Source organism: Siniperca chuatsi, linkage group LG2 (genome assembly GCF_020085105.1).
Source record: "Siniperca chuatsi isolate FFG_IHB_CAS linkage group LG2, ASM2008510v1, whole genome shotgun sequence".
In the NCBI taxonomy this organism is placed as follows: Eukaryota; Metazoa; Chordata; class Actinopteri; order Centrarchiformes; family Sinipercidae; genus Siniperca; species Siniperca chuatsi.
Window position 1 is genome coordinate 13594564 of NC_058043.1, and position 27630 is coordinate 13622193.

A 27630-nucleotide genomic window follows, 5' to 3' on the forward strand; every position below is an offset into this window, starting at 1 on the left:
TAAATGACAATGTTTTGTAGATACCTGTGTCTCATGGTCCAGTTGTGTAGTGTGCAGAATGTATTCTATTTATCTATATTTCACCAGGGAAAGAAATTGGGGATTTCATTTCTGTTGACTGATTGGTATTGGCATTGCCTTCATATGCTATAAATATGCTGGGATGACAGTGCAGTGCAGTAAGAATGATAAAGATGAGCTTGAAGGTTCATTATTGACCTTGGAAATAGTAGTTGAGAGATCTGGAAAATTTCCAGATCTCTCAACCTCATCTCGTGGCCTTAATTCTTTTTTTTTCTATTCATAAATGCTATGAGAAGGATTCTTAATTTTTTGTCAAATGGTGAATGTCTCAAGGAGAATCTTATATACAGTACAATACAAACAGTGTGTATGATTGTGTGTATTGGTATGTGTGTAGGTTACCAAGTTAGAGGGTTTACTGCTTCAACGATTAGAATTTGGAAGAACCCACTTTTTCAGAATTAAAGTGTGACAGCCTGTTATGTTACCAATAAATACATCAAAGCACAGTCACTTGCTCCCTGTATCACCAGGCAGTGTATAGGAAATAATGGAAAAACACAGCTTGCCGTTTTCTTACACAAGTTTGAAGGAGTGAACGGAAAAATACTGTTCGGTCAGTGGAAATAGCCCCTGAGAGGAAATAACTTGACCATGCTAATGCTGGGTCCAGAGACGAGCGTACCACGACCATTAAAGTGCCAGGAGAGAGATACAATCAATGAACCCACGCACTCAGTGCACCAAAGAACAGCGCAGGACATAGCATAGCGAGGAGCTACCTGCAAGCCCGTGCTCACACAGACTCCACAGAATTACAGGGACACAGATATCCTTTCTGCCACCTGTCTTTGTTTCTGATGGGGCTGAGGGATTGTGTCCATTCTACGCACAGTATCTCTATACTGCCTTAACAGCAAACTTTTCCTAAAATAGCCAGCTGTCCCAGTCTGCTTGTGGGGTTACTCAGTTCAGTCATTGGTCTTAGTTAATTAGCTTCTTGTAATGATTGCAGCTAGAAGGAGAAAGAGGAGATATATAGAAAGAATTGTATGAGGGCCTGGTGGAGAAAGAGAGAGCAGGTTAGGGAGGAGCAGAGGAGGAGAAGGAGGAAAACCTTCTGAAATGTTCATGTGCAAAAACAGGGAATTTCATATCAATATTTCTTGCCATAAACATGCTGTAATTCCCCCTTCAAATAAGTAAATGATTGTTCTTCTCTTTTGAATTATTTAAATAGACGTCATTATACTATAATGGCCCACAACTAATGATTGAGGGTTTTTTTTTGTACTTTTACATACCAGCAATGGTCTTAACCACTATAGAGGTCTCCACGTTGTATTTGTGCATTTGTTGTGCGGTTGCTTCCAGCAGTGGCTCTGTGTGTGTGACCTTTAAAGTATCAATGATTTCATTATTTACATTGGTAAAAGTTTCTAATAAAGGATTTATTGCTATTAAATTACACAATTTTCTGACTGTACTGGCAGAGTAAAATAAGCAATGAGTGCCACAACATGTTTGGTCCAAACTGTCACCTATTAAGGACTAACAAACCAGTTATCTCAACATATATTATCTCTAACATACCTGACATATGGGTGTCCCTTACTGTATATCTGCTGACATGAATCTATCTCAATTGACAGCATTTAAACATTTTAAGTTTTTCTGTCAGTCTACCTAGTGGTATGGATACAAATTAGTGCATTTAAAGCAATACTCTACTCAAACACGCCACAATTATCATTAGATTGCAACACCCATTGCCTCTAAACTGTTTAACATTAAGGTTGTTCTAATGTGATAGCCAATGTCTCCTGTGTACTATGTGGGTGTGCCTTTTAGTTTTGTAAGTTTTATTCCATTACCATCAAATCCTATGTACTTTATTACAAAGGACACATTTCTAGATTGATTTCCTACCTTCAAGGCAGCCATGGTGTCAATCTATTTCAGTCACATGAAATCAGTGACTGCTGTTAATGGGTTAATGAGTTGAAAGTCATAATGATATACTTATAACTATCCAAATATGGTACAAAAACAGTATTATTCCTTTTAATTATTGTAGAATGTTATTAAATAAACATAAATATATTTGTTTACATTTTGCCATTTAATCCTGCATTTAGTGATATTTTTGACATTGAATCAAATAATGATGATAGGATTCAAGCAGAGCACTGAAGTCGTGCTAAGTTTTTGGTGTTTTTGATTTAACAAAGATTTAATGTTCATGTATTTGTTCATTAAGGAAGAATTAGTTGTTTTTTTGTCTAGCAGATTCCTCCTTGTTGCTCAGAAGAGCTCCTTCAAAGAGCAGAGCCTTTCCTGCAAAATCTAACTGTATAACCATTTGCTATAAATGCGTTCCACGTGCCACTTAATAATGCCAAACCCTCTGAGAATTAATACACAACTTTGCAGCTTTGCACATCTAGCCTCTTTTAGTCTTTTAGCCAATTGTTTGGTTTTCTGGCCCATACATAGACTTAATGGTTGAGTCTAGAAGACCATTAGGGTCCGTCCGACGAGCGTTCATAACAGCACAATTTCTAGCTGAAATTTTCACTTGTGAAGTGAGTTGGTGAACATTAACATGCAAAGTCACACTACTGACCAATTCTTGACATTTTTGAACTTCCAGCACAACCTATTTTGCGAAGATTCGTGAATGAATTTGACTGTGCCACTTTATGATGTGTCCAGGCTTATTTTTTGTTGAAAATACATTCTGAATAGTTGTTTGGCTGCAGAAAAGAGTTAAATCTAGTCTTTATAAGAAGGTATCTGTACATTCATATTGAGTTACCTGGAACCTCCCTGTCAACCTTGAGAACCCAATTAATCTCTCTTGTATAACAGTGAACATCTTGCCAGCTTTGGCAAAACCCTCTGTTCGTAACATGGGTTAACCACTGCTCAGGTTTTTGTAATTCATTGTATAGAGATGTAAAAAGGAATTACAAATAATTAACAATATAACATGAGAAAGAAATTGAATGCAAGTGTCTCCCCGTTCCTGCCTCACATATAACAACAATCCATAGTACAACCTAAAAGTCATAAATAAGAGCTTGTTGAAGCAGACACAGAAACTATTATAAGGCTGCAGAAATAGGCACTATTTCTGATATTTCTGACAAGCTTTTCAGTCTTAGCTGTTCAATGACTAACTTAGTTAAAACGCAAAAGACTGTACCCCACGCTGTGTTGACAATTGAATACATATCCTAATGCACTAATGTGTGGTAGCAGCCAGAGTTACAGTAAAATCCTTCTGTTTAAAGGTAGGAAAGGGCCTCTTAGAGATTCTGCAGCTTTATATTCCCAAATGCACCCTGCAATTAATTGGGACCTAACATCATTTGAATATTGAGTGTGAATGAATTGGGCCATGCCCCTGAGGAAAATTCTGCTTCACCAAAATTTATTCTGAGGTGACATTAAAACAAGTCAATACTGTGAAATTAATTTAATTTACAAGTTTTTAGATACATTTGCTTTGTTAATTTTATTCATTTATTAAATCAATCAGTCACTCATTGCTAAATATAAGGTTTGTTGACATCCACAAGACCAAACTTGGTCCTGCAACATAACAGACATTTACTTAATGTGCTATTGCCTCCCAATAAAGTTCAACATCATTTGCTCCTGCAGCTTATTTATTGTACTATATACTTTCTTGTGGTGATTCTGCCCCGTCCGACACAAGGACATGAATTTCCTCCTGTTCCCTTTTAGCATCAAATTGCCAGGGCACCACAGTGGAGAGCACTCTGCCTTTTAAGGAAAGAAAAAGAAGTGATTTTAACGGTCATGACTGAATCCAGGCCAATTGCACATACTGATAATGTATTCCTCCTAATTTGACCCCTTTTCCAACTGTGCTGTACAACTGTGGTCATGCTGTGGCATTACCAAAAATCAGTCACCATGCGTTGTGCACTCGGGCCATGTTCATGTGCTTAGCGGTGTGTGCCATTTACTACTACTACTACTAAAAAAGTGTGTGTTAAAAGTTAAAAAGTTAAAAATACTGTTTTTCCTCTCGTTCCCTAAAGAGAAATTTGAGATTAATTATTTTTTGTGGATGGTCCACTGTCACACTTACAGTGTCATTGTAGGATAGTGCATATGCCTGTGAGCATTACCGTAATGCTAGCCTGGTTCCAGTCCTCTGAATCACCGTCCACATCTCCAGTTTGTTTAGTGACTTTAAAGGCCAGTTCAGACCAAAGATTTGCAGGCCTTGAGAACCCAATTTAGGTCTCTGGTATAACCGTGAAAAGTTTGACACCTTGACACACACTGTCAATAACGCAAAGTCAACCACAAGACAGTCTTTTGTGACAGTTATTGTTGCCCTTTCTATAATTTCTTCTCCAGTGACTTTTATGTAGATCCAGTAGCACTGTGAGTACTGTATCCAGCAGAACAGCTGCTGCAACTTTAAGAAATCCTTTGATGTAAAAAGCAAGACTAGAAACATAAACACCCTCCCTCTGTACCGCCTTTCAGCCATTCATCTTATGTCTATCCCTTCTTATCTGTTCCTTTCTCTGTTCCTCCTTTCATTGATTCCTTCACCTCTGTGATCCCTCATTCATCAGTCCATCTTCTCATCCATTTTTCTCTATTTTTTCTATCATGCTTCATAGCTTATCTGGTTTTCTTTCCTCACTTACGTATATGTTGGAATGTAATGTGGCACGCAGAGCCTCTACCCACCCCCCACTCAATTTTCCCTCCCTTCTTATATTCCTCTGTCCGACTCGCTCATTCATCAGTCCCTCCTTTTTATCTAATTTCTTTAAGTTTCTCCTACCATCATCTCTCTCCCTGTTTGTTCCTCTTTTCCTTTTTGTCTTTGAACCTTTTCTCCCTTATGAATCACCTGGAGCATGCTATACTTGTGTATGATATGATGTTGAAGTTCAAACATAAGACATACACACAAAGATGAAATGCATGCTATTGAAATCAGACAAAAGGCACTCTCAGACCCAATGTGATATGATATGTTATGTGATATGATGCAGTGCCTCGGTTCCAAAGGAGTGTGGAGTGTTTGCCATCATATTCTTCTGTTTTATGTAGCTAGGTGCCAATGGAAACAATGAACATCCTCTTATTAAAGTAACTTCAACTATCTTGGAAATATGCTTGCCTGCAGTCTTACCCACAGTCAAATAAGAAAATATATATCAAATTCATCTTTATTTATACAGAGATGGTGCCGGGAGATATTTAACTCTGGCTGTGGAAATAGGGGCAAACAAATGGAAAAGTACTTAATTGACTAGCAGGTTAGTCAACAGTGCACTCTGGCTGACTATCAGTTCTGCTAAGTCAAAGACAAACTGAGGAAGCAACCAATGCCAAATGGAAGAAAAAGCAGTTGACTACTGAGTAAGTGCTTCTTTAACTTTATTCTGTGACATGGTTTACTTGGTTCAGTGGTGTGGTAGTTTAAAGTAACTTGTATAATGTTGGCTGCTTACGTCAACTAGTTAGCAAAACTAATATTCATGTTCATTGTTTCAAACAACACTTTCAATTTGCATGGAGTAGCAGCTGTTTGGTTGTCAATAGAGGTGAAGTAGCCTTTGAACTAGAACTTGACTGATAAGTTGGTTGATATATCAACCATTATTGCAATTTCTTGCAGTTTAGATCTGAAACAATTAGTCGATTATTGATTTGTGGATTGACAGAAAAATAATAAGCAAATATTTTGATAATCGATTAATCATTTTGGTCATTTTTCAAGCAAAAATAGTTAATAAATGCCAAGCATTCTCTGGTTTCAGCTTCTCAAATGGGAGAATTTGCTGCTTTTCTTTTGTCATTTATCATTCTACTTAAACTACTTCTACACTGCACATTCAACTTAAACTTTTGGTCTAACAAAACAAGACGTGACGACGTTTGAAGGCATTTTTTCCCCAATAAATGTGTGTGTGTGTGTCATTATCAGATGTTGAAATATCAATCAAATATTGATATTGGGATCGGCCTCAAAAATCCTGTATCAGTTGGGCTCTACTTTAAATGTTACGTACCTCTCGAAATCTGAAGTTATTGCATATTCACCTGTTAATGCATATTTTACATGTGTTAGTGTGTTGCACTTTGGCTTGTAAATTCTAGAATTACTCATTTTGTGCTTCACTCGATCATGGTATCCTTACATAAGAATTGAGCAGCCATCAACCCACCAGATATGTGCTAGGTGGGAATAAAAACAAACACAACCTCCTTTGTTCTAATGAAAGTAGCAAAAGCATTGACAGATGATTGCAACATCCTCACTAAAAGCAAAAACAAATATGGTTCTTACATACAGTATTTAGTAGGTTTTCTGTCTACTTTGAAACTCCCTCCCTCTGGTGCTGCCACAGAATGGTGAATTCATTTTATCCTCTTCAGGTTTCATCTTCAGATGATATTGTTGTTTTTCATGCTTTTAATACATTTTGTATCTGTGGTGGCTGGTAGATGAATGTGACATAATCATGCTTTATCCTAGGCCACAGGGCCACTCCTTGTTGGACCCTAGGTTGACAGCGGTCATTTCCCCTGATATTTTTCACAAAAAAAGCTTTAAAGGATGTCCTCTGAAGTTAGATACCAGCGGTTGTTCTTTTTACCTTAACTCACCCTGTGCAAGAGTAACATTTAACAAATAAAGAAAACCTTATAGCCAAAGGCATGTTCAGATCATTCATGTTTTATATGAAAGGCCCATACAAAGACCTTACTACTTATGTCATAGTCGCACAAAAAGCTGTGAATGAATAGCCTGGCTCGCTTTGGGCCAGACCTACATCCTTCATACTATATGCTAAATGTGCCGCATATCTTCTGCACTGTACTTACCTATAGTGCTAAAGATAAATATAGCCTGGATGTTAAAGGCATGCTGGTGTGCATTCTTTTACGAGGGAGCTGCCTGTTGGAGTATGAGATGATGTTCTGGTTTTATGAAGTCATGAAAGATGTGTCACGCAATGGGACACTCATGGCATTTAAATAATTTATATTTTTAATAGTGTAATAATAATAATAATAATAATAATAATAGTCTTCATTATGCTGGACTTTAACACTTTTGGACTTTGACAAGTACCTTTTGAATCTAAGCAATAGAGCCTTAGCACTTTAGAAAGTCCCCTTTTATATACATAACTGCTGTTGTGAAATTAAAAGGCTTGGTCTATTTCTATGAAAAGTCTGTTGGTGATTTTGATATTGTGATATCCAAAACTAAACAACTAAATATGCACCAAAAAGATCCAGCTAATTTGAGTTTAGGTATATAGCCATAAAATGATCCATAAGGAGCTAAATACCACTTAAGATACCATTTCAAAACAAAGTTTCACAAGCTTTAAAACTCAAAATTGACAGAAATTTCTGTATTAAGCTATCAGGACTATCTTGCCCAAACAAAGTAGACAGTTTACCTTTGATGTTTGTGGTGGCTTTATTGTAGTTTCAACGCTTGGCTGGATATTTCATGACTTTTTTATACACAGTGTAACATAGTAACACACTGAGCATACAGACGGCTAGGCTGCATGCTGACTTCTTCATCAAAGAGATGAAACAGTTTATGACACTGGGTTGCTTTCCTGGGATTGTGCATATTCCGTATTGAGAAGCTGTGGTTGTCATTTATGTATATTGTGTGTTTTTGTGTCACTGTGTCTGCGTTTAGCTGGCACATGGCAGTTTCTTTAGAGGTCTTTTGCCTCATGGTAATGGTTATGTTTTTCATTTACCTTTTTTCTTTTTTCTTTGTTCCATCTTTTAATAAAACTGCTCTCTCTATGTTTTCTTTTGTCTTTTGTCAGAGCAACCACATGTAAGATGATTTGCTGCTTTGCAGGTTCAGCAGTAGTTTAACTGTAACATCAAAGATGCCTTCATGTAGGAAGACCTGTGTCAAGCTTTTTTTGAAGATTGTTTGTGCATTTTTGTATAGTTGGACAGCAAGCTGTAATGATGGGAGAAGGAACATGGTTTACTAGCTGGAGTCATTCTGACAATGTTGCAAGTACATGGCATGTGGCTTGGAAGCAGGACATTTGAGTCATACCTCATGCATTCATTATGAACAAGAGCACAATTTCCAGTGTGTGTATTTGGGGTTAAAATAAATTATGGAAATGGTTTAACAGATAAATATGTGAATGTGATCACATAGGAGCCATTTCAAACATTTTCAGTATGGCCAGAAGATCAATGCAATAGTCCGTAATTCAGCTTTGTGTGAAAATCTAAATTGCTTTGGTTAGAAATATAGTGCTGGCCTTGAAATCCAGTCCTGGTAGCATCATTATAGATTCATCAGATACATCAGTATCAGTTTATTCAAGCATCATCTTGCTGCATCATCAGCCTCATAAAAGTTCTGATCTCAACACCTTCCTCTTCCCTTTCCCTTTCTCCCTTTCTGTTCCCCTCCTTTTCTAATGCTTATCTTTTTATCGTCTTTCTTTCTTTTTTCTCTTTTCCTTCTCACTCTCACACTCTCTTCCTCCAACCTGCCCATCCTCTACCAACTCTTTTTTCTTCTTCTACTTCTCCTTCTTCCCTCAGTTTGCTGCAGTGCATCACTAGCAGGCACATTAACATCTCATCTTGATTACTCAGCAATGTCTTGCCCTCTTCTTCTGCTTTTTACCACCTTTTGTTTCCTCCTCTTCTTCCTTCCTTCACATGCACCATTCCCACCACTCTTCCTTTAATTTTCATAATATTTCTAACTTTCATTGTTTGCATGTTTTCTTTTATAGTGTCGTCCATTTTTTACACACACCTGCCATTTCACCCCTTTGTCTTTTTTATAGTACTATTTTTCCTATGCATGTGATTATCATCATTAAAGGAACCACCTCCTCTCTTATCCTCTCCTCTCCACTCCTGTGACAAGCTGTGCTGTACTGTTTCAAGGGAGTGGATGCCCTTGGTGTGACCGTGGGAGAGATGGGCTAAAGCTCTGCAGTAGCAAGCCAGTGAGTGAGCAAGTTGCTTTCACCGTGTGTGTGTGTGTGTGTGTGTGTGTGTGTGTGTGTTCTGATAATAAGAGACAGAGTGTGAAAGAAGCATGTGTATGTGTCCTACGCACCACCAGGACGTTATTTTCGTAATGCAACTCAACCAGGCAGGTCTGGTTAACATGCAGCCCGGGCTATCTGTCCTCTGAAGCTCACCATTCCCAAGTCAGCTTTGTCTCTCCTCTTTCCTCCATCACTCTTCATCACATGCTTCCTTGTCACCTAATCTGACTCTCTTCTCCTCCCTGGAAGGGAGTTAGAAGCTAATCTTGCTTCACAGGCAACTTTTTTTCTCTCCATTTACTGACACTTTATTGTGTTGCTCACCAACACAGCTTCCCTTCATTGAGTCCTTGTCCACTGGAAAGGATTTAAGGACAGATCTGACTCATAAAGTAATGCAGTATCAAAATGTCAGATTGTAGATGGCGAAGAATATTGCAAGGACTTTTTTTAAACTGGCAACTGGCACTGGAAAGGAAACATAGATTGTATTAAGACAGTATATTAGGGGCAGTCTTATCTTCAGCTACAGTCTTTAGCCAGGAGTAAGTATTCAAGTCCCATCCTGAGGACTTCCATTTGAATAGAAATGACTAATGACAGAGTGATACATTTTATTGCCTAAAAGGACTGAGGCTCTTGTCTGATTACTTCCTTGAAGTTGTCATTAAAGATTAGTCTCTCTCTCTGTCTCTCTCTCTCTCTCTCTCTCTCTCTCTCTCTCTCTGTCTCTGTCTCTGTCTCTGTCTTTGTTTCTCCCGCTCTCTTTCCCACTGTGCGCGTCTCTCAACTCCGTCCAAGACTGTGTTGCAACTGAGTAACCACGAGGAACAATGATTAGCATGGTTTTAGTTAGAGTTTTATACATGAAAGCATTTAAACTTCATTGTTGCACTGTAAGGAGTCAGATGGATTAGCATAGTCAAACTTGTTATTGTTTGAAATTAAGTGTTCTCTTTTTCCTCATATCTTACAGAACATGTCACTTGAGTTTGAACACTGATAAACCTACTGTCAAAAGCAAACATTTCTAACACAATCATTTTACACATCAATAAGTAAATATCTAAATTATTTGTAGTTCATGATTACAAATTGTAACTTGTAATGGGAGTCTTAATGTCAGCAATCACTTTGTGTTTAACAGTAATGTATTTATTTTTTGTAGCAACACATTCTTGTTTGTATTCCTTCTAGCCTGTCTAAATGTTAGAGCATTTAGCAGGAGAGAATGAAAATAGCTGTAATGCAAAAGGCTTATTTAGTCAAAAACAATACAGATTAAAGATGTTTTGTTCATGCTAGCTTAATAGTCCAATCTTTTTTAACAAGCACAGGATGTAGGCTAAGAGCTGCTTTGTCTGTGTGTGTGTGTGTGTGTGTGTGTGTGTGTGTGTGTGTTTGTAGGGTTGTACTCGGTGTAGCCTATGTGAGCTAGCATTATTCTCAGTGCCAGGCAGATCAGTTGCATAGCAACAAGAACTTTTTGAGGGCAGGAAATCTTTCACCAGTGGAATGTGTCAAGCACAAGAACAGTAAAAATGGCAAGAGAGAGATACATACTGCACATACCCCAAGATTCCCATATCCAGGTTTAAAAAATAACATAAAACAGATGGATTGTAATTGAAGAAATCATAGTATAACTGATATTAATCTCTGGAAATAAATTATTATACAGCAGAAGAGCTTTGCTGAAGTATAACGTTCAAAATAATACACATTTCCTTTTACACTGCACTAAATATTTAACAGTCAGACTTGCTGTATATTTCCTATACATTTGTGACATCCTCAAGAACTCCCAAACTCCAGCAGAGCTGAGGAGAACCTGCAATCAGTATTGTAGCAATTTTTGAATATATGTCACAATTACTTTATTTAGCAGCTAAATGCACCACTCTTGAATAAAGCAATTGCAGGAACTGATGGAAATGTTTGATAGATTTTGTGTAAATTTGTCTCTTAGCATATAAGTAAACATACATACATAAACTCGGCATACATAAACTTATCTTATTCAAGCACTGTAGTGTACACTTACATATCCTAAGTGCTCAGGGGAATGTAAATATAGTTTTAATGTAAATGTAAAGTAATTTAAAGAGAGAGAGTCACACAAACAGGGAGAGGTCAGCTGAAGTGTACTGCAACAGAAGTAATGGTAACAAAGTCTTCAAATGCCAATTAAAATGCATAAAACAGTGGGGTAGACTGCAGATACACATGTTTCCAGACTGGTTAGACAAGCAGACACGGCAACCTGCAAAACACTTTCACAGAAAATGAATCTTTTTAAACGAAACCTGAAGGCAACAGTTCAAAATAATGTAGGCAACTTGTTTTATTGTCGTGATCATGTAAACAATAGTGTATTGGAAACCATGCAGTCAGATACTTTGAAAACGTGTACATGTATGTGTGTGATCAAACACTTACAGGTTGTATTAAAGTGATGTTCTGTGCTGTAAAGTTGCAGAAGTGGCTGCAGTAAGAAGTGGTATTAATGACCCTGTGGAGTGCACTTGTGTGTAAGGAGTGTGTGTGTGTGTGTGTGTGTGTGTGTGTATTGAATGGTGCCTGTAGTCAGAGCAGAATCCAGCAAAACAAGCTTGCTTCTTGCTGGAGATTACCTCCCTCCTTCCTACTGTATATCCTCCTTTTATTCTCATCTCTTTACTGTTATTAGTGAGACTGACTAGCTGTAAGTGATGATATCCTAAATGACATTGCAGGGCTTCTCACATACTGTCCTGTGTTTCATTATCACAGTAGTTCTTGGGGCCTGTAGCTGGGTGTGAAAAGAAAACCTTTGTTGCATGTCTAGTTTGGTTACATTAAAAATGACTGAAGGCTTATTTCCATCACTGCCATTGGGGTGGGGGTGGTTCACATTTAAATACATTTAAATTACATATTATTTATACTTTTTAAAAATTTTTTTTTTTTACTCATCGTTGGTTTAAGTCACTGCATCTCCTGACAGAACACCACGGTTGAATTTCAGCGTTATGTAACGAGTTGTTGCCAACTCGAGTAACGTTCACTTCACCTGTCTCTCCTCTGCTCCAGGGGAAACACTGCGCTGCTGTCATCCTCTTGTGCTCTAAGATGCTGTTTAATGTTTATAATACTATTTCTTATTTCATGGGCTATGTAGGATTTTTGGGGTAATACATATATAATAATTAATATACGCAGCATTCGAATACTGATTTGGACTTCGATTACCATGGCAATGGTAGAAGCATCAAAGCTTTGAAGCATTCGGGTCAGCCCTAACCAGAGTACCTGCTAAGACGCTCAATACTACAATTTATTTATGTATTTATTTATTTATTCATCCATTACCTGTTCATTCCTCAATACATGTATTATCAATATTATTATATTCATGATTATGATTATTATTATTTTAATTGTATTTATTTTTCTCTTTTCTCCCATATACACAATCATACACAACATGTGTACTATAACAGATCTCCCCTAAAACACTAATCTAAATCGCAGTAACTGGATGATGTCACTATTATAATTATTATGACCATTTCATTCATGATTGTTTTGGATAGTTTGCCTTTTTCTGTTTTTTCTCTTCTCTTTGTTTGTCTGTCCTTGCGTATTTTATCCCTGTTTCAATCATTATTAGTATCTGTAAAATCACTACTGCTTTGCTTTTGCATTAATAAAAAAAATAATATTAATAATAATTTCTTCCTGCCTGTTTTGTAGTTCTGTTTCTTTCTTCTTTTATTCACAAGCAAATTCTAAGCATATCTTTCAATTAACTTTAGTACAAAATTAATCATTGTCAGGATGAGAAAACGCCTGGCTGATTGTTTTCCCATCATTGAAGTTTGAAGTAGGACTCAGAATATCTGAGAATTACGACTTTTAAAAAATGCTATGTTATACTACTTTTTCCATCTAAATCCATATTTTCCATACCTCTGCTTTCTTTCATACCAGTATTCTCACTCTTTTATATATACTTTTTTTTTTAACTCCCATTTCTGTGGTTGTTACTTGCACCATGTGTTTGTGTTGGCTTTGTATTGGATGTCTACTTTATTGAGATGTTTAATTTAAATTCAAATGTCCTGGGTGTCCTGGGGAGGGATGTTGCCACATTGTCAGCAAGTCTCTCTTGTAAGTGGCTAGATGCAGCACAGCAGCCTAAATAGAGTTGTCTCCTCTTAACTCTGCTACCTCTGCACCAGAGCTGTTATGTAAAGCCGCAAGTCATAAAATTTGATTTCAAATAAAACACTGTTTATGGATATATATGATGAGAAATAGCCATATTTTGAGAAAACATGTGAGGGGGAATATTGGCTTTTTCTTGGATGGAGATTGGAAGATAACAAAAAAGAGACAGAATGCAATACAGAGCTTCAAAAACAAACACTGAAAGTTTTTTCCTTATTCCTTACTCTTTTAGAAAATGTCCCATTGCCTTTAGATTAACAGAAATTTGTGCTATTTAGAAGAAGGTATGGCCAATTTGTAACTCAGCTCAAACAGTTTTCTGTACTTGTGTACAGTTTTACTGTAGGTTTTCAACCATTTTTCCACTGTAAAATGTTACCAAGGCACACCACATTACTGATGCAGCAGTACAACCTAATTGACCCCGCATATAATATTGGGGGCGGGACTATAGATTGGATCATCTACCCATCAATCTGTCACACACAAAGTTGACATGCCGGTAATCAAATTTTAAAACACCTCTAGGGAATAATGAATTGAGTCATTATTCATTTCTGGCATTTTATAAATTACACTGATCACGGTTTAATTGTTTATAAATATGTCATGCTCAATATATTGGATGCTGCTTACTTCATGAGAGCTGATGGGTAAATCCATTATTCCATAATTGGGACACTGTATATATAAATTTTTCCTATTTATGTTGTAACTAATTTGTCTTGACTTAAATCTTTTTTATTCAACCTACAATTCAATGCACGCTTGATCTTTTGAAAGGCTGATAGATGGCAGAGAGATTTGACTAACATGCGGTTATACTGGCTCAGGCACAGAGACGGACAGCAAGCATAGACCATAGACAATACTGTAGGCACCATAGACCATAGGCTTTGGATGTGTTTGACTTGTCTTCTCCATGTACTCAGATAATTTTGTCTATAACTCTCTGTGATAACTATCTGGCTCTGCTGTCCTGTCCTGTGGTGGAGAGAACTGGCAATCGTTCAGTGTAACAACTTGGCTCTAATTAATTGGCTGTTTAAAAAAAAAACATGGCCCTTGAAAAGTTTCCCTCGCTTTAAAGAAACTAATTTTAGATGGAGTTTGAAATGTGAAAATGCATTAGTGTTTATTCGTGGATCGTGAACACAGTGAGTACTCCTGTTATTGTAATGGACAGTGAAGTTGAGGCAAAGTGTCGTACTCTGTCTGTACTGAACATACTCTTTCAAACCTCCTCACTGTCAATTGTGTGTAGCATTAGGACACTCTAGAGATGAGTTAGAAAATGCTGTTTCCTATTTAAACAAACCCCAACCACTGGTGTCAGTTAAACAAGGGCATCTCACTGAAATGCATTCAGCTAAACTAAATCGCGTATTTACACAAAGCAATTGTCTACCATTGGCCTGGTTCCCAAGACAGGGGGAATAAGGTTGTCCTTTTTACAGATGACAGTTAAGCCAACGTGTATCTTAGTAGTTGAAACTTTCAAACAAGTGGACTGTTTACGGTTTCTTATTCCAGTGGCAGTAGGCTCCAGTTATTGTTAGCTGGTGAAAGCCTATGGTTAAAAGTCCAAGTGAACGCCTATAGGTGAATTGTCCAAGTATTTCAGTCATTTTTTTCAAGTTATACACTCAGTATAACATGTATTTTTTGTTGCTTTAATTACAACAAGACAGTTGTGCAATGCTAGCAGCTCTGTGAGGCTGTACTTGGGTACAGCAGTGCTTTGAACCAAATGATAACATGCCAACATGCTCACAGTGAGAATGCTAAATGTTTAGCAGATATGTTTACCATGTTCACCATCTTAGCATGCTAAAATTTGATGAAAAGTCAGGGGATCACCAAAGTTGTTACAATTCATCCTGAGGGGCCAATTAATGTCTGTACCAAATATAATAGCAATCCATCCAATAGTCATTACATTCAAAACCCCAAATGTCAGTCTCATAGTGGCGCTAGTGGAAAAGTCAGGGTATCGCCAAAGTCATTGAGATACATCGTATGGGAACCATGAAAATGTTTACAAGATGCTGTGCCAATCCATCTAGTAGATGTTGAGATATTTACCTGGATAAGTGAAAACTTGGCACTAGATGAAAAGTCAGAGGATTCATCATCTGGGCACCGGAGGCATCTGAACCAAATTTCATGGCAATCCATCCAGTAGTTGTTGAGATATTTCAGTCTAGACCAAAGTGATGGACCGACATTTCCACCCCTAGAGACATGCCGCTAGTGTCGCTAAAAATGGCGATTAAAGGAACCTCACTTGCTGTGAGAACTATATCTCAATTCACTGATTTAGTGAACAGCTCACTGAGATACTTAACTAAAATTCAGTAGTTCAAAGGTGGCCTACAGTAGATTCAACAGTAGTTAATTCATACTACATATGAAAGACTTGCAGTTTTTAATTGAGCTCTTTAGTCATAATCATGTTTACCTGTTTTAATATCGATTTAACAAGGAAATTGTGTAATGAAAAATAACAAAAATAATGTACAAAAGTGCTGCAACAAAAAAGTATTTAATCAGGAATACTTTATTGATCCCCGAAGGGAAACTCTTACACATTGTCCAGTCTTGCTGAGAAGACAATTGTATTCAACTGAGAATTAACTATATTCACTCACAATTGGCTGTATCTATTCATCTATGTGTTCCAGTCTTTTTATAAACTATCTGTCCAGCTTACAGACATGCAAGACTGATTAATCCTCTGCCACAGCTTAATCCTCACACCTCACCTCAACCAGGCATTAATTTCCCCTGGAAAAGAACTGAATATATGGCTATTTAGGAGGCAGTGTATGTGTCGAGAGGGAGAGGAGATAAATGGAAAAGAAAAAAACGAGGAAGCTAGGGTAGATTAATGGCTTTGGACACACAGCTTTTCTCGTCTGTACCTCACTGAATCCCCTACCAGCTGAACAGATTTCAGAGGCAGGCAGCTTTGTTAGATTATCAGTACAACAATGTGTTGTTGTTTTTTTTTGTTGTTGTTGTTTTTTAAGAACTAGCTCTGCGCTCAGGGGTCAGCCAATCAGGAACAAAGACCCTTGATGGGTTGATGGGTTTCCCCTGCAAGAAATAGGGGGGCTGAAATTAGACTTCCACCATCTCAACCTACTCTACATAGTTTGGACAAGTGGATCTCCATATGACTAGAATAGTAAGAGCTCTATATTTGAATATAGACATTATATTGACAGTTTAGATCCAAGAAAATTAATTATATCAGATTTAAATATATTTTTAGATATTTAGTGAACTTTTAAGTTTAAACAAAATTATTTAATTACTTTAGCAATATCTTGTGACCAATCCAAAAACTAAGAAAAGATTACAAGTTGTTTTTTTTACACTTTTAATTTTAATGGCAGGTGTAAGTAGAGGGCTGTCTAATCCAATCACCCCTTCTTCCATGTGCAACCAAGACTTAACTGTGCTCTTTGTAGAAAGTCAATTACCGACATGGGGAGGAAGAAAAGTAAAAGCTCTGTTTGATGTGGATGTCTCAACAGTGAGCCCTAGTCCTCCACCCACACATAAAATTACTCCTCACCAGACTCCCTACAACCTTCTAAAAGCTCTGCGTTTGCACTTGTTGTTAGGTGTTAAGAATGGACCATGTGGTCATTCATTAATATTTCAGCACCACCACAAGTGCTGAGCCACCAACCTCTTTGCACAGTTTCTGCACTGCCATTCAGCCTGTGAACATTTTGTTCAGATTTAATAAGGGACATACTGGTGAGATAAAATAAGGTGCCCTTACTGAATCCAGGGAATCCAGTAAGGATTAGGTAATTATTGCATTTACATAGCTACATTAGCCTGGTGATGGTTGAGTTCTGGCTGTCAGTGATAGAGTGAGTTTGGGTCAAAACCAATTGTGTGTTATTAATACAAATCATTTGACATAAATATCTTTACCAATGAATGTATTGTTTAGCTTAAGTAATGAACTCATTAGATGGGATTTTGCTGCTGCTAAGACCAGTTTGACTAAATGAATTAACACTAAAGAACAACCAGAAACATGGGGAAAGAGGGATGGTATGACAACAGTCCCATATAGGACTCAAACCAGGGACACTGTGCTACGTGGCAGAAATCATAGCCTGCTGACACACATGAACAGACAAATTCTAACTTCGTCTTTCTGACAAAACTCCTATGTTGGACACCAACGGGTACAACCTCAGTTGAAAAAGGTAGGGTGAGTGTTTGCTGCTATTTTATGTACTGCCTGCACTATCTGTCATTGTGTAATGTCCCCTTCTCCTCTGCCTACCCTTGCCTCTGGGTTTGGTATGCAGGAAGCTTAGCTAAAGAGAATTTGACTGAGTTCACCCCAACTGTCGGACGATGTCTCCCTGTCTGCTGGCTCTGTGTGTGGGTGTGTGTAAGCAGATGTAGGTGTCTGAGTTCTTGTGCGACTCTCAGGCTTGTGTGTGTGTTTCCATTAGTCTTACGGCTTATGGCTGTCCTTGGGGAGTTGGATGAAGCTCTCCATCACTCTTGGAACAAGGACTGAAACAAGAGAAAAGGGACATAGCAGTGTAGAGAGAGTTAAGAGAGGAAAATGGGATGGGATGATGAAGCCCGCATAGTAGTGTTTTGCCTGCCATGCTGGTTGTGACTGTATGAGTCACAGTATTATTGCCCACATATTAAATACCCAGATTTTTTTGTTTGGCTTATCTGTTTCAAAACAATGGGAAGACACAGGAGTCTCCCATGAATTTCTGGGTGGGATGGTGCTATCAATATTTACCAACAAATGTAGCATATTTTATGCTAAAACTGCATCATAATCTGAAGTAGATCTTAAACAATTAGTCAAATAATCAACCAATTAATTGATCTCTTTCGATAATTGATTAATTGTTAACAACATCATTTCTCTAGGTCTCCACCTTCTCAAATGTGCAGATTTGTTGCTTTTATTTCTCTTATATGATGGTAAACTGAATATCTTTGGGTTTTGGACTGTTGGTTGGACAAAACAAGCAATTTTAAGACGTCACCTTCGGCTTTGGGATATTGTAATGGACATTTTTCATTATTTTCGGACATTTTATTGATCAAGCGACTAATCGATTGATCAAGAATAATTGGTAGGTTAATCAATAATGAAAATAATCATTAGTTGCAGCCCTGACCTGGAAGTGGATTGGTGGTATTAATGTAGATGCATGATGGTGCAGCACCATAAGGAAAATCCTTTATTGTAGGTTAAATACGGTCTTTGGTCAACAATTAATATGAACAGGCTACTTACCTTTTTTCATTTTAATCTTTTATTATTCTTTATGCAGTATAAAACTCAACAAAAGGCACAGTGGAGCACAAATCAAACTAATGTCATCATGCAGGTTGGAGAAGGGCAGCAAAAAATTATTGTATTATTGATTAACATAGTGGAGATGCAATAAATCACATACCGACTATGTCCTGATCTTTAGGTAGTGGGAATTCTTGGTGATGAAGATAATATGGCTCAGCTTTATGTTTCGAGGGAGTGTACTGTACATCTAAGATTAGCAGCTTTTCTATTATACAGTACATATGACTTTTGATGGCTCCAATAACGTTCACATTAATTGTTTTCTATTTCACCTCTTTGACTTTCAGATTTCAGATCTTTGAGTGGGTTTATAAGTGCACTAGTATCCCAGTTTTGAGTCTTGGTTTTGATATTATTCACGATATAATGTTTACATGAAATATGAAACACCTGGATATTGATATCCCTGTATACATGATTCTAACAGTATCCAGGTGCAGTTGTGCAGTTGTGTCTTGATTTTTCACCATCTCAGCCACTATGTTCTGTACCAGTGAAGAATGTTCAGAAACCAGGATAAAGTGCATGCCACTGTATCCTGGTTGGAGTACTCTAGGTAGCATATCCACATTTCTCAAAACCAGGATAAAGTCTTATCCAGGTTTCTGAAACCAGGATATGTTTACATGGGCAACACATGGATACCAGGATACTCCAAAAACCTGATCAAAATACTTGATACCCAATGCTAAATTTCTTTAAAGCATTCTTGCGTTTCAGGGGCTTGTTTCGCAAATTGCAGATACATTTATGTGTATTACAGCTCTTGGATCCTCATACATGGGTCACTAGTATGGCATTTGTCTTGATTAGTGAGACATGTCAGAATTAACATGAAAGAAAATGATCTCATGTTGCAAATCGCAGCTTGCATGCTGCAGATTTGGTGAACGGGCCCCAGACTCTTAACACACGGTTGTAGAATTGGCACCGGGCTTTCACTCTTCATAACTGTCTGAGATTATTGCTACACGGAAGTACAGACATGCAGCATGTAAGTAATATATTAGATAAGAGGGCGTGTGTGTGATGGTCACCTCTCATAGAGAAAGGTTAGAGACCTTTGGGAGTCATCTCATTAACTGCATGCTTGTGTGCGTGCCCACACACAGACACAGTGCATGGTCTTATTTTACTACAGCACTCAGGAGATGGTCTAAGGCTTCCGCAATTAATAAAGCTAATGGTTACTGGCTGGTAGCAAGTGATCAGGATATGAGATGTCTGATTGACCCGAGGTAAACATGGCACTTTATGGGTTAACAGATCCCTTCTGGAAGGAAATGGAGCTTTTATGAAAGGGAGGGAAGAGGCCATTTATAGAGAGAAGGGTAAAGAGGATTAGGAGCCTCATACTAATGTGTCTAATAGGCTTCTGGAATGACTGTCATTTAATTAAGATGGATGACAGACATTTTTCTTAATAATTTAATTTCTCTTTAAAAATTTTCTCTCTCTCTAAATATGTGTGTGTGTGTGTGTGTGTGTGTGTCTGTGTGTTTTCTTTAGTGTGAAGGCGTGCCTGCAGCATCTATTTAAAATTGGCCTACCTGCAGGATTTGGGTGGGGAGAAGCTGACTTTCATATTATTGAGTGCTATAGTTTTATTTCCACTAAAGAGCTGTGGCATTGTACTTTTTAGCAGGAAGGCTGCTGCTAAACATCTGAGTGCATGAAGGGGAATATGATTCATGTGGGTGGAGCAGGATGGGGATTTTGTATGGGTGGTCTTGGCTGTGCAGGACTGGTACCTCCAGATCTTGCCTGTGATGCTATTGTCCTCTCGTGCACTTTCTCCCAGGTTTTGGTGCACTGCAGCCCTGAATTCTCTCGGATGTGCTGCATTGATATTCAGGGCCTGTTTGTGATCCCCATCACTGCTCTCTCTCTCTCTCTCTCTCTCTCTGTGTGTGTGTGTGGCTTCCTCCTTCAGAAACTCTCTCTCTTTAAATATGAACTAATATGCTCAAAGTTACTACAAAGTTATCCAGTCACCACAGTAACGTAAATGCCTATTTCAGGCCTGCCAAACACCTGTTTTATTCTGCTCTTTTCCACCTGCCTTCACCTGCATTGCTGCAGCTACTGTGGCAACTCTCTCCTGGTGATGCTGGAGTCAAGGTGTTGCTTTGATGAATAATCTCCTCTTTGTCCAGCTTCCCTAAATTGATCGTGATTTGAATTTTTATCTCATCAGATTAGATCAGAAATGTGCACAGTGTCCTTAATTAGATCAATTCACCTACACAGCATATAAACACAATATATACAGTATTTAACTCAATGCTGAACATCCAAAAAGCAACATCAACAGCAGGCAAACTACTTTAAATTAACAACTCTAGTAAGCTGGTTGAAGTTCTTTTTCTTGAAAGTAATCCTCTGCAGTAAAGGTCCAGTGCAAGACATGGTGTTTCAGATTAATGCCAGCCACAATGGGATGTTTGCAGTAGTTTGAGGATTGCTAAGCAAGCGAGCAAGCCTGATAGCTTGACATTAACCATGACAGAATCTAGTCTTTCTTCAAACAGCCACACAGTAGCCCCTTTTTTCTCTTTGTTCCAAACATTTTGCTGAACGCTTCATTTTGTGACTCAATACTCAGATAACCAAGGATGTACTCCTTCTCAAGTGGAACAATTGTGCAGCAGGAGTGCTATTGTGCCATGTAAAAACTGAGACCTCTATAATACTGTAGGTATGACAGTGCATGCGGTGTATTGCATATCAGCTGCCCCAGCCCAGCCTGGATATGCACAGCTCAGATCTGTTTAACAAGTATTCATCCTAATGGGAATAACCTAAAGTGGGGGAATGCTGCTAGTGATACTGGTGCTGTCCAACATCTGATATTTACATAATACACCTGTGACAAAACAGGGGGGAGAGAGAGTGTGGGAGACAGTGGGAGATGAATGGAAAAATAGAAACTGACAAAACAGAGAGAAAAAAAACAGAAGACAAATAAGAGATAGAGAGAGGGGTAGCAGTTTGACACAGTGAGGCTCTCTCTCCCCTCCTCCTCCCCTTCTCTCCCTGCAAGCTGTGACAGGATGAGATGTGGGATAGTGACGTGACGGCAACATGACACAAAGCTGTTATCCTCCCCTGTCGTGGCTGGCTTGCTGGATAGCCAGATGACTGGCTGGGGCAGAACAGGTGTGTTTGTGTGTGCCGTGGAAGAGCCAGACACACATGCACAGGCACACGAAAACATTATCTCCTGAGCCATCATGTCCACCGGGGTGAGCTGTATGCAAGTCTGCATGTGTTGTATGGGTTTCCCGATCTGTAGAAGACAAGAATGAGCCTGACATCGATCCATGTCCTTGAAAGTTACCCTCCCCTCCTCTTCTTCCCTCTCCTCCATCTCTGTTTTCATTCATACACTTCATTCTTGTTTCTGCCTTTACTGCCCCCCCATCTCTTTATTCTCTCTATCTCCTTCTGTGCCTCTCCTCCTTTTTTCCCTGTCTCGCTTCCTTCTCCCGTCATTTCTGAAATGAGTTTGCATGCATGTCTACAGTGGACCTCCTGCTCTGCTCTGAGGACAAAATGTCACACAGAGGGAGTAAGAGAGAACCACAGAGAAAGAGAGATGTAGAGAATATCTGTCCCCTTATTTCTTTTCTTTCTCCATGCTGCCATCTTTTCATCCCTCTCCATCCTCATCAATCCATCCATCAATTTATCTTTCCATCTATCTATCTTGATCCCTCTATCCAGTCATGGAAAATCTTTGTCAAGTGAAGAGCAGCCTCTCTGCTATGCAGCACTGTTCACACACACATAGTGACACACACGCCCACCCCTGCTGCCTGCTGACATGGTACAGGCTGTGCATTGAGACAGCCCCAGCTGAGGCAGTAGCAGTGAGTGTGCAGCTTAGCGAGTCTCCACACACACACGCACACCTACACTCACTCACACACACATACACACACACATACTGCACACCGCTGTGGTGGTTATTCCGCTGCTGCATGTGCCGTTGCAATATAATTTTTAGGTGGGAGGATTTTCACGTCACGGTGATGGTGGTGATAACCTTGGTGCCCTGTAAGTATACATTGTCCTTGTGTAAAATGTGAATGAAAGAACAGCTTATCTGTATTTGTTGGTTTCGTTAGTTGCTTTTAATTCTGTTGGCGTAAATGTTCTGCATGTCGGGGAGGCTGGGAAGTGTGAGTATGAATCTGTACATGTTGTTCCATGTGTGCCTGTTTTATGGGTATGCAGAACATGGATAATACTGTAGCCCTGTATCAGTAGGCAAGGTAGTTATGAAGCAGGTGATCTGTTAGAGAGGAGAGCTATGGATGATCTGTGGTAAAAATAATTCTGAGATCTGTGTGCATTTATCTAAATGTGCATTATATATATATATATGTGCATATATATATATATATATATATATATATATATATATATATATATATATATATATATATATATATATATATATCATGCATGTTGTGTAGGTCCACGCTTTATGTCAAACTGATTTTTTGGAGAAATCAAATCCACTTGTCTTCTCTAGATGATGTTTTATTGCACACCTCTTCACTCAGTCAGGCCATCTGTTGGCAGCATGAAATCTGCAGTCTCTCTTCTCTGTCACACTTACTGACTGGTTCTGTCATAGCAGTAGGCTTTGCTGCCGTAACTGATCATGTTTGTTTGCTGGCTAGCTGTCTTTCCTGCATTAGATAACTGACTGCCTGGCATGGTGACTGGATTAATAAGGAGCATTATCACCTCTCCTCTTTGATCCTGTTGGTTGTCTGCTTTTCTGGATGGCTCTGTGGCTGATTACAGTCAGTGGCCAATGAATTGGTAATTTCACCGGCTGGTTAGTTGAATGTTTTCGTGCTTGTCCGATCAACACCAAGTGACTGACAGGGTCACTGGCTTGTTGTCTGGTCAGTAGACAGCCAGTTAGTCAGTGTGTGCACCAAAAAAAGAAATCCATTCAGAGAAACATCAGTACAGCTAGGCAGTCAGTCAAACAACCAGTTAGCCATTTGCCTAGCCACCAAGTCGTTCAGTCATTCATGCATTTATTCAGTCAGCCACACTGTTAGACAGGCTGTCATAGGAAATTGATTTTGCCTCTGTTGGGGCTGGGATGCCTGTGTGACCTCAACCATCAGCTCCACTGCACCAAGACAGCCAGATAGCTCAAAAGCAGAGTAGAGTGTCAGTCCTCTTTCTGTCCCTTTCTCCCTTACTCTTTTTCTCACTCTGACTCTTTGTCTTGTTCTAAAGCACAGAAAACAAACAGGTGATGAGACATTCATGAATAAAAGTACACAAAAAGACAAAGTGCACACAGACTGAAAATGGAGGAAAGAAGGATAAATTGGAGCCAAAGTGAGATGAAAAAAGTATGTAACAGCTGTCTCATTGTCCCCCCCCCCCCCGTTACACGAAATTTTAGATTTCTAAACCACGCATTTGATGACGTTATAGGACAGTAGTAGCACAGCAAGCATGCAGTGACATATTCCACTACTCTTTATAACTTAAGCGTAGATAATACCAGCCTAAAAAGACGTAAAGTGAAGTCACCATGTGAAGTTTCCATTTCCACATCAGTCCAGGAGTAAACTGTATAAATACTGTATAATAAACTTTAACCTGTCCTTCCCTTGCAGTTTGGAAATACCAAGGTTCCCTTTTCCATGTGAAGGCACTTAATGCATATGCACAAAAATGTGCGTATATATTTATAGTATTTCTTTATGCTCCTGAAATTCGTTATATTTTAAATGTGATTTAACATTAAGAACAACAGATGTGTACAAGAGAACCAAACAGCCTACAGAGAAAATCCATACCTTGCTCTGCTCTGTCATATCTCATATAGTCAAAAGAGAATATGTTAGCGTCGCAGTGCATTATATTTTGCTGTGTCATCATCACCTCTGTGTAGCATAGCGACAAACAGTGCTAAAGCAGACTTGACAGTAATTATTCCACAAAACAATTTCTAATAGGAGACTTGAGCCAAGGACAGGTACAGTAAGTATTCATTTATTTCTTCTTGTCTTGTTGGTAATAACAGATTACAGGAAATGATGATGCTTGGTAACATTATAAATAGCTCATTTTGATTTTGTAAGCTTGTCTACCAGTGGAAGAATTCTTAGTAACAGAGGAGAGGAAAGAACAGGAGAGGTGAGGAGGATGAGAGGGGGAGTACAGGTAGCAACTGAGAGGGAGAAGGCTATTTGTGGACAGTTTAAATTCAGTTCTTACTCCTAAATCAGCCTAATGTTGAAATGCAGTCAGGTAGGCATCAGTTCTTTTGAAGTGAAGAAGTGACGGTCTAAGGATAGAGGGTGGTCATATGCTGTACAGATTATAAAGCTCTTTGAGGAAAATTAGGGATTCTGGGCTATATAAAGTTGACTTGACTCCAAACATGTCATGTGCTGGCCAATATAGTCCTTTAAATGTTTTTTTTTCTGTATTCATAGCTTTTCTTTATATTTTTTTCTTGCTTGCTTACTTTAGTTTTGTCTAAAATGTGGGTGCAGTTTGAAGAAAAAAATTTACGAAATGAAGTGGATAGCTGTGCTCCCTCCAGAGTCAGCTGGATCAACATTAGATTTTCTGTGCTATATGTGCACAAGTTATATAATTTAGGATTTTCAATGCTCAAATTTATCAACTACCTCTCAAAAACAGTTGACAGTTTTCTGGTGAAAAAATATTTTGGATTTTGGACTACCGAATACTTTAAATAAACATACGATGGGTTGAAAGGCAGGATGTAAGCAACTGCAGGCAGTCACTTGACATTGACACCCACTTGCTTTGAGTGTAATGTCACATTGCTGGGTCCAGCAATAAGCATCTGTGTTTTCCTAATTAATCTTATCCAGGTGAAAAGACTTTGTGTTCCAGTCACCCATTATGTGAGAATCTGACAGCATGGAGTGCATTTGTGTGCATACACGTGTGTGTGATGCAGTAAGAGGCAGTGACTAATAGCTTTTATCTATCTCTATTCCTGACCTGTCAGTTATTATATTTTTGGTATATTACCCGGTGATGAGGTGATTGATGAGGTTTTTTAGAAATTGTCCTGGTGAGGGAGGACTTGTTTCACACACTGTTAGGTTCCATATGCTTGAGTTGCTCCTTGCCACATTTAAACTAAACTATTTAAACTATTCAGTGTGTGAGGGTAAATGCATTTGCTTTTGTACAAGTTGATTCAAAACATTTGCTCTTTTCTTGTTCACATCAGTATAATGAGAAATCAAGCCATGGGTTATTAACCTTATTGGGCACTTGTGTTGAGCAGGTGCAAAGCTATTGGAGACAAGAAGTTGGAGTGCTATTTTTTTGAGCCATGTAGGCATGTTTGATAATTTGTAGCTTTTAGATAAACTCACTTGCACAGATGTCTCTGGAGTGTCACAGCTAAAGTTGTGTGCAATTTTAATATTCGTTTTCATCGTGAAACTGCGCTTGTGGACCACCAGCACGGTGCAGTCCCACATTCGTCCAGGAGTGTTCTATCGTAGAAAAGGTTTCAGTCGTAGTCATCTGGACACTGTTTTCATAATCAAGACGTTTCGGCTCCCATCCGGAAGTCATTCTCAATTGTGAAAAAATGGAACGGGAACTCAGAAATTTAAGGTACTCTGTGTTACATAAGCCCTGCCCTCAGGAAGGAGTGTACCTGAGTATCTGTTGATTAGCTAGTTTCACCTGAAACTGACCTAATTGTTTCCATGATGGCCCAGTAATCAGTAATCAGCAGGAAACTTCTAAGCCAAGGAAACTTCTAAGAGCAGTTTCCTTGGCTTTACTTGGTAGAGTTGCACACATCTCAATCACTTTGATATGATTTTTTTCATTTGTAAGCATTTACATGCACATGAAATACAATTGTTAATGAGATTAAGGGGGTTTTGGGATTGAGGATTAGCAGCGTGCGTTGCTGTCTGCCACAGTCTCTTTTTTGATACTACCACTGAGGGCACCAGTGGTAGTATCATTATGGTAAAGTCAGAAATGTTCAAATCCCACAATTTGTTGTTAATTGGCAATGCTGCACAGTATAAAAGCCAATAAAAGTGGTGATATCAGCTTGTATCATGTCATCACCAGCTCACACTTGACGTATGACTTATGACACTTTATAGCCACAGTTGTATTGCCATAATAACAGGTGTGGTACACTGTGCCTATCTCTGGACTTAAAATTAAATGTTGTGCTGTAGGGTGGCAGTCCAAAAACACACATTTCTAGCAGTTGTTGGTATTTGTTAAGTATTTGTTATCCAGATAAGTAGTAGAAATGTTTACACTTGTCATTGGCAAACTGTCTTAAATGTTATCTAATGTTTCTAAAATTACAGATAAAAAGGTAGATACAGTCTCAGTTTAACTATCTGTGCTACAACATGGGCTATATATTATATAACAGTGTGATGATCTGTGGAATGAAAAACACTGTATCGAGACAAAATTATACCATTAATCTTAAGCCTGTTTTGCATCTATCTTCATGTTATGTGCAGCAAGGCTAGATTCAAAGGACTATTGTTACTCATTCACTCTTCAATTATTTTTGGTCTCCTCTCCTTCTCCTCCTGTCCTTAGTCCCCTTCTAGCACACTTAGCCTGCATGTGTTGATTTTAATTAGACCAATAACTCCCTCATGATTTCTACAGGCTCATCTGGAGCAAGGAGAAGGCCACAGCAGTCTTTTTTTTTTCTTCCTGTCTTCCAGTGACCTTGCAGCAGGAAGTTAATGTGTGTGTGTGTGTGTGTGTGTACTTGTACTTGCTACATAGTGAGGACTGAAACGTGTTTTTCATCTACAGAGTGAGGACATCTTGGCCGGTCCTCTTCAAAGGGCTGTTTGAAGGTTAAGACTTGGTTTTAAGGGTTAGGTTAGAATTAGGTTATGGTGAGGGTAAGGG

General features: G+C 38.5%; 1 protein-coding gene across 11 annotated transcripts in view; it reads left to right on the forward strand.

Annotated features, from left to right (window-relative positions):
* atp2b2 (ATPase plasma membrane Ca2+ transporting 2) overlaps positions 1-27630 on the forward strand; it is a 128798-nt gene that overhangs the window by 12641 nt on the left and 88527 nt on the right. For 5 of the 11 annotated variants that reach the window (XM_044166021.1, XM_044165968.1, XM_044165959.1 and 2 more), the window contains exon 1: positions 22553-22743. The exons of 1 other annotated variant lie outside the window; for it this stretch is intronic. The gene's annotated coding sequence lies outside the window, so the exon portion shown is untranslated. Of the gene's footprint in view, positions 1-22552; positions 22744-27630 lie in introns of those variants that run through there. 5 more of the 11 variants (XM_044165936.1, XM_044165949.1, XM_044165974.1 and 2 more) reach the window with 3 other exon arrangements.